This window comes from Falco rusticolus, chromosome 11 (genome assembly GCF_015220075.1).
Source record: "Falco rusticolus isolate bFalRus1 chromosome 11, bFalRus1.pri, whole genome shotgun sequence".
NCBI lineage: Eukaryota > Metazoa > Chordata > Aves > Falconiformes > Falconidae > Falco > Falco rusticolus.
Window position 1 is genome coordinate 29,632,613 of NC_051197.1, and position 11,592 is coordinate 29,644,204.

General features: G+C 53.7%; 1 long non-coding RNA gene across 3 annotated transcripts; it reads left to right on the forward strand.

Annotated features, from left to right (window-relative positions):
* The first annotated feature begins 2,725 nt into the window (after positions 1–2,725).
* On the forward strand, positions 2,726–9,813 carry LOC119155815. Of its 3 annotated transcripts, XR_005106850.1 has the most exons (4): positions 2,726–2,897; positions 3,500–5,219; positions 5,542–5,705; positions 8,075–9,813. It is a non-coding gene; the product is annotated as an uncharacterized LOC119155815 (long non-coding RNA). The 3 variants fall into 3 exon arrangements; XR_005106848.1 differs by having other exon boundaries at positions 3,500–5,705; XR_005106849.1 differs by having other exon boundaries at positions 3,753–5,705.
* Positions 9,814–11,592: the final 1,779 nt, after the last annotated feature.

The following is an 11,592-nucleotide window of genomic DNA, read 5'->3' on the forward strand; positions in this document are numbered from 1 at the left end:
GCTAGATCCTGACTCCCAGCTTGTCTAAGGTTTAAGATTTATAAGATTTATACAAGACCCAACAGGAGTCTGGGGCCGCTGGCACGGAGGTGAGTTGGTTCTGCTTCACTTGCAGCACAGCTGAGTCTGTGCATGAGTCTTATGCGAGGAGGAGAGGGCAGGAGTGATGTGCTCTTCACAAGAGCTAATAAAAGCTAATTCATCCCTTTGCTCCGAGACAGTAGGAAGCATTAGCGGCTGGCTGAGTGCCTCCTCCACTGCGGCAGCGTGCTGGGTGCCTCCGCCTTCCCTGGCTGGGAGCAAAGCATGTCCTCCCGTGGAGGCGAAGGCGGCTCAGTCAGCAAGAGCTGCGCCATCTGCGACTGTCTCAACAGGCAGCCCATGGTGCTATCTGTAGCTGGCATCCCTCCTGGGGAGAAAAACTGGCCAGATAACCTGGGCAGGTGAGGCTGGGAACGAGGATGATGGGCATCCCTTGGACAATCACCCACGCTAGGATTCAGCTCTGAGCGAGTACCTTCGCCCCAGGGCAAAGCTCCTGGGAGCAGAGTGTAGCACTGTCCCTGGTCTGACTGGGCTACAGGAGGCCCCCAGATTGTGGCCGTTTGTGCCCAGATAGGCTGGAATACCTTCAGAAGCACCCTGTGTGCTCACTGGTGCACTGTGTGTGCAGGTACGTGCTGTGCTGCCCAGCATGCTCACCTGCCGGAGCGGTTTGTGTCTGGGGCACAGTGCACAGTGGGTGAGCATTAAGTAGAGCTGATTGCCAGTAATTGGAAGATTTTTCTTTTTCCTCCTGTTTTCTTCATTTCTCCTCCTCCTCCAGGTTTAGCTGTAGGAGGATGCATTTTGTGTGGTTTATGGTAAGCATCCCACATCCAGTGCCGGTGGCAGGCAGGGCATGGGAGAAGGGAGGGAGAGGGGGAGGAGGAGAAGAGAAAGCAAACAAGGAGAGCCTGTGTTGCGTTTGGGAGTCCTCAACTAATGCTGGTGATTTGGTAGAGGCAAAGAAGGAAGAGAAAAGCTGCAAAGCTTTGCAGGTGGAGGGTGCAGAGAGTGCCATGATGGGTAATTGGGTTGTTCCAGCAAGGGCAGAAACAGCAGGAGAGCAAACAGCTGGCAGGGTTGGTTTGGAGTGTGTTTGCAGAGCAGTGGCTCTGGAGCAGAGGAGGGAGATTGGTGTGACATGGAGCCAGGCGTCCCCTTGAGTGTGAGCAGCACAGCAGCAAGAGGATTATCATCCTAATTTTTTCTCTCCGTTCTTAGTTGGTAGGTCTCTAGGCATTTAAAAGGAAGCTAATACCGCAGATTGGAAAACTTCACACCTCAGGGCTTCAGAGATTAGCTCAGAGCCAGCCCAAGGAGCCAAGGCCACCGCCTGTGAGTGCTGAGCCCCCGTCTCATGCTGTCCTCCTGGTCCCAAACAGGCTGCGCTGCGGACCTTGGCCTTTCTCCCAGGCCCATACGCTGGCCAGACTGATGCTGGGGAGCTCGTTGGAGGCCAGTCATGTCCCATAGGGTGGTGGCAGGACACGTTGCCTCCTGTGGCCACATGTGAGCAGCTGGACTGCTTCTGGGAGGCACGCACCATGGCAGGTGAAATGGCCCTTCGAAGCGGGGTTGAATTTACAGGGGTGTGCTCTGGTCCCAGGCTGGGAGGTCTGGCGCCTGCCGTGACCTCTCTCTGCGTTACGGGAGGAGTTCACTTACAATCTAGAAACATCTGGTGCTTTTTCTTCTTTTCCCAGCACCATTAAATGTCGAGTTGAAGGGAAACACAATACATCACCTTCTTCATGGGCTGCCATTCAGCCAAGAGTAGCAGAGATTAGCCTTCAATCACACGGGGGCTGGAGCTGAAGGAAACCTTCCCAAAGACACACTGGAGAAACATTTTCATTAGCGGAGGAGAATCTGACAGAGCTGAAGTGCCCCTTCAACCTCAGCTGCCGGACCTCTCCCCTGCCTGGCGTTAACAGGATAAGGAGATGCTAACTGAGGAGCTGGTGCCAGCTGCAACACTTTAAGTGCTGTCTGCATCCAGATGTGAGAAACAGCTGTGACAGCAAAGCTTTTATAGCCTGGTGGGAGTGGCTCTGGTTTTTCTCCTGCCTGTCCATGAGCACTCACTGCTGAAAGCAAGCTGGTGCTCTCCATGCTGTCAGTTGAATGGAGGATGTGGGTGTGCTAGATTTCAAGCCACTTACCTGAATGGGTACCCTAGCCAGAAAAAGATGTGCTTGGGTGACGAGATCCATAGGTCCAAGAGGCTCTGCCTCCTGCAATAAGTTTTGCAAATTTAACAGGGCTGCCTCTCTGGTAGTGGAGGCTTTAACTGCTTCGAGGAGAACTGTTCCACAGCCCACTGTTGCAGGCATCTGCTCTTAGTCAGCATCCCTCCAGGGCAGTCTCGATGCCCAGGATTCGCTTCTGCTATTGATGCCTCCTTTTCGTGGGAGAAACACACCCTGCACCCCAGCTGGGTGCCTGGCACAGATCTGTCTGTCCGAGTTACTGGGAATTAACCAGTAGCATCCCTGCAGTGGCGTCTGCCATCCCCCACCTCGCCTCCCTGGGGCTGGCAGTGCTCCTGACAGAGGCAGGCTCTGTCTCTTTCACTCACAGCTGAAGGATGCCTTGCCTGGTCCTATCTCCCAGGTTGGAGGGAAATCGTTTTAATTTGTGTGGCACACTCCTTTAGGGGGTGGGGCGGTGGGGGAAAAAAACCCAACAGAAACTGGCCATTCTGGGTATTTTTAGCTCTTTGCAAAAGACCACTAACATCTCTTTCTCTCTCCCTTTTTTTTTGTTTTGTTTTGTTTAACTCCCTGAAGACTGTCTGCTCTTTGGGGCTGCCTTCGATACTGCATCATTAGCATCACATCTCTGCAGTGAAGGTAAGCCAGTGCTCAGCACTCCCCAGGACTCTGACTCACAGGGAGACTCATCTCCTCTCCTTGCTCTCTGGGTGCCCAGCCCTCTGAGAAGAGACTCCCTGGCTGGGAGGGTGACGGGCTTAGAGATGTTCACATGTCCTGGGATGGGTTTTATCAGGAAAGGAATTTGAGCTTCCTGAGATGGAGGTGACACAGCCTGGCAGTAGGGCGTTGGTTTGGGACACAAAATTGGGTGGCTTCTGGTTTTGGAGCGTTCTCACAGTATGGTACCTCTCATTTCCCCCCTCCTCCCTTTCAGAATTGAGAACAGTCAAAATTAGAGGAAAACCTGGCTCCTGAGCATTTTTCCCCTCCGGTCCCTTCACCTGGCTTGTTTTTCTTGTTCTCCTACAATTTCAGCTGGCTGAGTTTCAGTGCCAGCCTATTGAAAGGAAAGGCACGTGCTAGCTTATGGAGGGAGAGAGACCCGAGACAGGATAAATCTGGAGGCAATGAGATTGGGGGGAGGCAAGTCAGCTGCTCTGACACTTTTATTATGGAGCCAGGCTGCTTGGGAATGAATCTTTGTTGAAGCATGTGTTGCTGGATGACATTTCTACCAGGTCTCGGCAGTAACCTTCGCCAAGCCTCACTGCCCAGCCCTGCGTTCGCCTGTTCCTGAGACGAGGGGAGCAATTGTCAGCTGGAAATGCCACAGGCAGCAGGGCTCGATGGTGCTCGATGTACCTCTGATGAGTCTGAAAGCACCTGGACTTTGGCACCGCAAACTCTTCAGGCTTTGGTGACTTCAGCTTACAGATACATATGTTGTTTTGCAAAGGAGGTGTTGGCTTCTGCATGTGTTTCTCATTTCAGAAATGGCAAGGATACAGCAGAGACCAAAATGAAATCCTCCTTATTGTCCAGAAGGATGGATAACTGCAAGGAAAGATTATTCCACAGCGCTGGAAAAAGAAGATCTACTTTCTCAGTGGTGAGGTACTGGCTCTGCTTCATACAGAGGCTGGAAGCCAGGGGAGATTTTGGGTTACAAAGAGGGCTGGGCAGCGTTTGCTGCCCTCCCTGCTCCATTCCTGTATCACTGTCAGCTTAGATTCCATATCAAGAGGGTGATGTTGTGGCTGGCGGCGACAATAGCAGAATGTCACTGGCGGAGGTGAAATCTTTCCCTCCATGAAGGTACTTTTTCCTTTCCCTTCCCCATGGCTTACACCAAGAGCCGCTGGCTCCCAGTGCCAAGCGGGACATGTACACGTGCTTCTCAAGGGACAGGGTATACTGTCCTGAGCATCACTTCTCTTGCTGCGTCGGCAAGCCGTTCTGTGTCATCGATGCCTCTTTGTGCGGTGACCTGGCACAGAGGGAAACCCCTCGTTACTGTCTGAGATAAACCGGGAGCATTGGGAGCTGCCGTGTCTGCCATCACGGCAGCATTGCACAGAGCGGCCCTTTGCCATGCTGGTGCTCTTGTGCCAGCGGGAGGTCTGCCAGGGGTGTCCCTTCAGAGGCCCAGGGGCCATCTGTGCTCTTCAGGGGCCAGGCCTGAACTAAGGCAGGGTCCGAGGGGCAGGCAAACGTGCTGATGGCTCCTATTCTCTGCAGGCTGTCTCTCACCTCCTCTGAACAGGAGCTAATCTTGTAGAAGAGCGCCTGTGCCCACACCCTTCCAGCAGCTCCTCTGCCAGCCTGCTGTCCTCAAGGGCTGGTTCAGCAAAGCCTTAGTGCTGTTCTGGGTCCAGCTTTCATTTTCCAGCGGGTTACGGAGGAAAGAATGAAGGTAGCTGCCGCTGCCAGGCCATGCTAGAAAACAGAGGCAGGGGAGACAGGCCTCTGTGCACTTAAAGATCCAAGAGCTTAATCTGAATCTGGTTCTCTATTAGACCTGATCCTGTCTTGCATCTTTTCCAGCTGATGCCTGAGCCTGTCTTTGGCTTGGTGTTTGTTTTTTTTTTTTTTCTCCTTTCCCCCTTTTTTCCTCACCTTATGAAAAATGGCTTTGCCATCTGCATCTGTCAGGAGTCCGCTGAGCTGGGTGTACGGCTCAGTGAATATACAAATGTGTGGTTGGATCACGGCCCTCCCTGACAGGCCAGAGATGAATACCAAACGTGCAGGGAGAAGAGTGCGTTCCCTTCCTCTGCTGCTGCCGCCTCTGATGGTTGTTTTTCTTATCCCAAGGAGGCGTAAGAATCGCCTTTGGGAGCAGTGCTTCCTTCTGCTCCTGTTCCGCCTTGCCAAGGATCAGTTCTCTGCCATCCGTCATCAGATGAGTCCTCTCCTTGCTCTCACATCTCAGCTGCTGATGGGAATGCCAGGGAAGGGGTAACTGGTTTACCCTGATTGATTTTTCCTACCACCTTCTTCCCTCTCCCTTTTGCATTCCACCACCTAGGCCGGTTACAAGGCCATCAGCAGGCTGGGGCTTGAGGACACTTGCCTTTGCTTGCTGGTCCAGGTGCTTTTTAAGAGAGATAAGGATGAGGTAGAGGGGAGGGGATTGTTCAGCTTTACCCATGTGGCTTAAAATGTAATTTTGAATGGGAGTGTTCAGCAGCGTCATGCATGACTCCACGTAAGATGTGCTGAGAGCACCCAAGCACTCCTGCATGCCTGGGCTTCACGGTGGCCCCTTTCCCTGCTGTAGGTGACCAGCGTGGTGGGGCTCTGCAAGGAGGAATGCTCCAGCTGTGAGATCAGCAGTTGCCGTCACTCTGCAGGCTCACTCAGGTACCCAAAGGGAGCTGACAACCTGCCTTGACCCCTGTGGATTTGCTCAGCTCCTCCTGCTTCTTGGATTTCTGCAGTCTGGTACGTGAGCTGCTTCTCTGGCCTTGATGTACTAAGCAGCTTTCAGCCAGGTGGGCTCAGAGGAGCGGGCAAGCAGAAAATGCAATGAGTCTCTCCATGCTCGTGCCACAGCTATCTGGTCAAGGAGGGGAAGTTTCAGGGAGGGCATACCCCTGCTTTGGCAGAAGGAGGTAGCAGGCAGCTTGAGCTGAGCTGGTTTTTTGACAAGCAGATGGATGTTCAGCAGGGGCCCAAGAAAACCCTTTTGCTTCAGGCTAGCTGTGCGCCCTCCAAACCACAGCATTGTGCTGATGCGAAAAAAAGCATCGCTCCGTTGACGCTCAGCCTGAATTACCTCTTCCGGCACCTGATTCAGGACTCGGCGACTGTCCCCTCCAGCCACCGGCTCCCAGCAGGAGCCTGTTGCAAGCCTGCAACCAGGCAAGGATGCAGCAGGAGCTGGTGAGCAGTGAGGAAGGCGAGTGATAGCAGATTCCTCTGGTGTCTCCACACCGCGGGGCTCTTGGCGAGTGAGCGCTCGGCTGCTTTGAAAGCTCTTAGTGCTCCTGCAGGTGGGAGCCAATTTGTCTGCTTTCCTGCCCAGGTGCCATCTGCTTGTAGGATTGCCTGCACGGTGGATGAGCGCGACGGGGATGGCAAAGGGAAGGGGCTGCTGGGGTGGGAGAGATGAGCGTAAAACTTTGCCTGGGTAACTTCAGCACTTCTGGCTGCCGTTGGGCCCCCTCCCCTGCATCGCGGCGGGGAAATCACAGCCTGTCATTTGCTGTTCCTGGAGTGTGATGGGGAGCTGAGGCACCGCTAATAGCAAGTTATCATTTTAATGCTAATTTCCTACCCTTAGCTCAGGCTGGGGGAGGCTCAGCCTGGGCGAAGGGAAACCGTTAGCAGATGGAGAAGCGGGGGCATGTGTGGGGATTGTTCTGCACCCCCAGAAGGGACTTCCAGCGGTCAGATGATTAACCACCACTGGGAAAACTGGTAGGCAGGTGCTGAGGTCAGTCATGTGGATAAGGGAGGGGAGCAGGGAGAGGGATGCTTTTTTCCAAATTTCTTGTAGGGATTTCTCTAGTGCTTTAGTCTTTGGCTTGAATTTGGTCTTTGCTGCTTGTTGCCAGCCATCAGTCCAGTGTGACCCAGGGGATACTCGGGCGCTGGCTGGGCTGCAGCTGGTGGCGTGGTTGCCCTTTTAACAGAGGAGCCGAGCAGGGGTGGGTTTAGCTACTGCCTTTTTGTGAGGAGCTCCCCAGTTCAGGAGCCTGGACATATGTGCTGGGCAATGGGCTTCAAAGCAGGGTAATTTTGAAGCCATTCTTGAGATACCCAAGAGCAAAAAAAAAACCAACTTACCTTTTTGCCATGGGAACAAGGTCTGCTGCCCCAAGCTGGAGAGCTGGCAGGAGAAACCAGTGGCTGAGTTTGGGGTCAGAGAGGAAACTGAACCATTTCCCAACCCTTCCCAGAGGTGGGAATTCCCACATCCAACCTCCTGTTCAGTCTCCTCTAGCCATGCTCACCAAGTGGAAGAGCCTGTGCTGCTCCCCAGGCTGGTGTAGTTGCCTGGGAGCTTCTGGGGAGTTTGAAGAGAGGTGACTGGTTGCAGTAGGAGTGTGGGGCTTGTTTGGGATTGTGTTGGCAGGAGTCAGGGAGGTTCTTCTACCATTTCTAGACCTGCTTGGACACCTTAGGACTAAAGGGACATGAGCTCAGATGCTGTGCCCGTCTGGGAAGAAACTGGTTGCCTGCTGCTGAGGGACAGCGTTGTTTTAAGGTAAGGGCCCAGTAGTCTCCTGGTCTGTGGTGTGACACATCTCCTGAAGACCCACCAGCCTGTGCTGATCTAGACCATTGGCTTCATAATTTCCTCTGAAAGGAATATGTGGATTTTTAAAAAACCCTTTCAAGACCATTTTAAAACTCTTTTGGCATCTGGTAGAGAGGCAATGGAGCGACAAAAGCAGCCATGATAAAGGGAAGGAAAACCAGCAACTGGTTAAATGGTGAAGGGATGGGAAGCCAGGAGGGGACCATCCTGCCAGCAGGACACTAAGGCAAGGCTGTGTTAGCAGAGCAGCATTGCTCGCTGTGGTTACCAACTATCAGATTGTGGGGTGGAGCATGACTCACTTTTTAAAGGAGTTATTTCCATCTGAAAAAATGGCTCCTATCTTTCTTAGAGCCTCTCCCCTGCCTTGAGTGAGGAGAGAAAGGAGAAAGCAAAGGGCTCCTTTTTCTTAGCTGAGGAGAATCAAACAAACTTTCCTGCGAGTAGCTCAGCAAGGAAATCAGTGCCTTACGTTTTGCCAAGAATAATACAGCCAAGTAGTGTGTGTGTGGGGGGGGAATAATATAAATTGTGTTGCTTTTCCCAGTTCAACACTCTGAATAATGAGCCTGCGAGCCAGAGGGAGAGCTCCCGGGAGAGGCGCCTGTGTTGCAGAAGGACACAACAGGTGTCTCGGATGGGCCAATATCTGAAGCGATTTCTCTCTAATTTTCTACATCAGTGAGAACACAGCACGGTGCCATCAATCATAGTCAACCTCCCCTCGGAAAGCCACCTCCTGCCTCACCGTACTGCAGCGTCCCCTCTCCTCTTCTGCCCCTGGTTGGGGGACCACAGGTGTCCTGGCCAGCAGTGCCTGGCAGGCGTCTTCTCTCCCGGGGTGGAGGGTTCTTTTTTGTTGTGTTTGACCCTGCTTGCGTTTCTGCCGTTCTCCTTCCTCCACCCCTGGCACGTATTCCTAGCCAGTGCTTTACTTCCAGGCTGTATCTCCCCTTCCTGGAGTCAGAAAAGGCCAAATACCCCTTTTATCCACAATGAGGAGAAGGTGTGGAGCTGCTTCTCCTGGGAGAAGCACTTCTCCTGCTGGAGGAGTGATGGGGGGTGGTTTTGGTGCCTGTACTGCTCATCTGGGGACGGGTCGGTTGGGCTTTACAGTTCCCCTGAGGCTGCTCCTGCAAGTAGTGACCATCAAGGCATGTTCTGGGATTGCTGGTGCCTGGCTTCTTCACCCCAGCCCCAGCTCTGGGCGTGGAACACCAAAGAGAGCCATCTTTCGTGTTGGACCGGTGGTGCGATGCAGCAGCTCTCGGTCTCTTGGTTTCTCCTTTTGTGAAGTCCTCTGCTCCTTCCAGGCCTGGCCATTTTTCCAGCTGGCCCAGGGGCACCACTTTGGCAGCAGTACTGGTGGTGGATGTCCTCCTGAGCAGGCCCGGGCCAGATGCGCTCTGCAGCTGGCCAGAAGGCTGGTGGGCCGTGGATCTGCGCTCGTGGCTTGCTCTTCTACTGGAGCATGGACATAGCTGATGGATTTAATGGCTCTTGCTTCTTCATCTCTCATGTGCTAGACTGGGTGCTCTTGTTCAATTGTGGTGGCTCTTGAACTTACCAAAACCTGGCTAACTGATGCCAGCTGTCATGACACAAAAGTGGTTTGCAAGTCCCGTTTCTGGCTCCGTGGGTTCAAGCACCAGCTAGAACCAAGAACGGTGCTTCTTTCTTGAGCAGAGCCCTAGACAGAAGCATCTTCTGAATAAAGCCATGCGTTGCCACCTGCCTCTCAGCCTCTTAAACTGGCTTCTGAGAGCTGCCAAGGATGCTTTCCTTGGATCCTTGGAAACCTCTCTTTCAGGCACGGTTTCCTGCATGTTTCAACCCTGCTCTGGTGCTGTGGAGCTGTTGCTGTCTTCTGTAATAGCTACTTTGTTTGCTTCCTGATTGCCTGCCCTTTCTGTAACGAGCTGTAATTCATCCTGGTTTATACGGTGCTCGGAGATACCTGGAGCAGGGAAGGTGTACCATTAAACCACCTTCTAGGCTGCTCTCTGGGCCAGGGTTGCTGATCTTCTGGAGATGTAAAACTGGGGGGACAAGGGGGACTGGATTGAAACGGGGAATAATTACCTAGCAGGGTAAAAGGGGCTGACTGGGCTGGAAGCTACTGGGAGCTGACACACAGGTGCAGATGAATGGCTATGGCAGGCAGGCAGGGCAGAGGGATGAAAGTCGATTTTTTAAAGCGTCTGCTTTCCCCTCTTCCTCTGCTTTATAACCTGTTTTTATAGAGACTGTATGAGGAACACATTTTTTTATTAGCAGCTTGGGAGTGGAGAGTAATAAAGATTAATTTTTTTAAATAATTCCTTGCATTATCTTTTAATTTCCTGTGGCAGGGTTTGACTTTTAAATCTCAAACAGAGTGAACTGCTAACGTGCTCATCAGTTTGGAAGCAGCAGCCAAAGGAGCTCGTGACTCAGTGAAGGTGGGAGAGGTCCGAGTTGAGCCTGGAGTCCTGGCCTCTCCGGGGCTGGCCACAGTCCATCCCCTGGCCAAAAGGATCTGTTCAGGTCTGCAGTGCCGGGCTGGATCTCCGTCTCAGGAGATCTAATCCATACTGCAGCTCATAGTGTCCATCTTGCTTCCTTCTGCTGATGGTAATGATGAAGGTCCCCGGTGGAGGAAGGAGGGAAATGTGATGGTCCTGCTGTGGGCGATGCATCCTTGCTGGCCTCCGCCCAGGACAGCGTGTGCTGCTGGGACCTGTGCTGAGCTGCGCGGGGCGGTGGGCCTGGGGGTCCTCCAGACCAGCTGGGATCCTTGGTGGTCTTGCTGGCATTCAGGGGGAGGTGGCTGCAGGACTGGTGGGGGAGGATTAGGAAGAAGTAACAAGGGAGCTGCTGGAGGAGAAGGGGGTGAGGTGAGAGAGAAGAGTGACAACACTTGTGACAGAAGAGGGCTCTCTGCCCCCTGCATCAACACTCTCCGTGAGCACAGAAGAACTGATGCTCTGCTGGGCTTTAGTCTACTCAAAGGACTGGCTGACAGTGGAGCTGGACTACCTTCACCGACCCAGGGGAGCTCTCACATGCCCCGTACCCATAGCCACGGTAGCACTGAATGTGGGCAGAAGTGGTGTCCAGCACGCAGACGCCCCAGCCCCAGCTTGCTTTGACCACTGACGACCTTTCCATAGCTTGTTCTTTTTCATATGGCCGTGCTGGCCACTCGAGTTTGCTCTGAACTGGTCTCTCTGGAGAGCAAGTGGTGGAGGCAGAGAGCGGCCGTTACGGAGAGGCAGCCGGTGTGGGCACGAGCGTTTTGGCTCACGCAGGTATGAAAGCAGCTGTAGCTCAAGTGCCTGGTGTGGGCTTTGGGAAGGCAGGGGGGGAAGCTGAGTGAAGAGGGGAGCACAGTGGCAGTATTGAAAAGTGTCCTGAAAAGGCATTTTACTGGATTACCTCACTCCTGTGTTGGAATCGGGACTGGGATGAGGGTACTTGGAGATGTCTGGGGATGGGGAAGAGCCAAATGGTGCGTGAGGAGCGCTGTGACCCAGACAGCTCCTGGCTCCCTCTGACAGATGCCATCTGGAGCAGGCTTAGTGCGTGCCTGGGCGTCTGTGCTTGTCCTGGTTCTGGCAGCCTTCTGATGGCCAGCTCCGCTGAGCCGGTGTGAGAAGACTGTGCTCCCCCTCCTCAGAGTGCTTCTCTCCATGGTTGGAAGGCCACCTCTGCATCATGGTCGAGGGGTTCCAGGCTTGATCCAGCCTCGCTTCTGCTCTCCCACATCTCCCCTTGCTGGTGGGGAGAGGAGCACACCTCAGCCCACCCCCAGCTGTGAAGGTTGGCTGTCCCATGCCAGGTCATCTGGGTTTGCTGGCATTTTGCAGGGCAAAGCTGTCCCTGGCGAGGTCTGGGTCTGTGGGCACAGTGCAGATCTTGGTCTGCTTTTGGAGGCTGTGCGCTGCCTGGCACCAAGCGTCCTGCTCGCAGCAATACGTGTGGTTTGGGTTCTGGGCTCGTATTTTGGCAGCAGGCTGGGATCTTGTCCTGCTGGCCTGGCTTCATCTGACTGGATCCTCTGGTATCCAAGGGAGCGACAGAAAG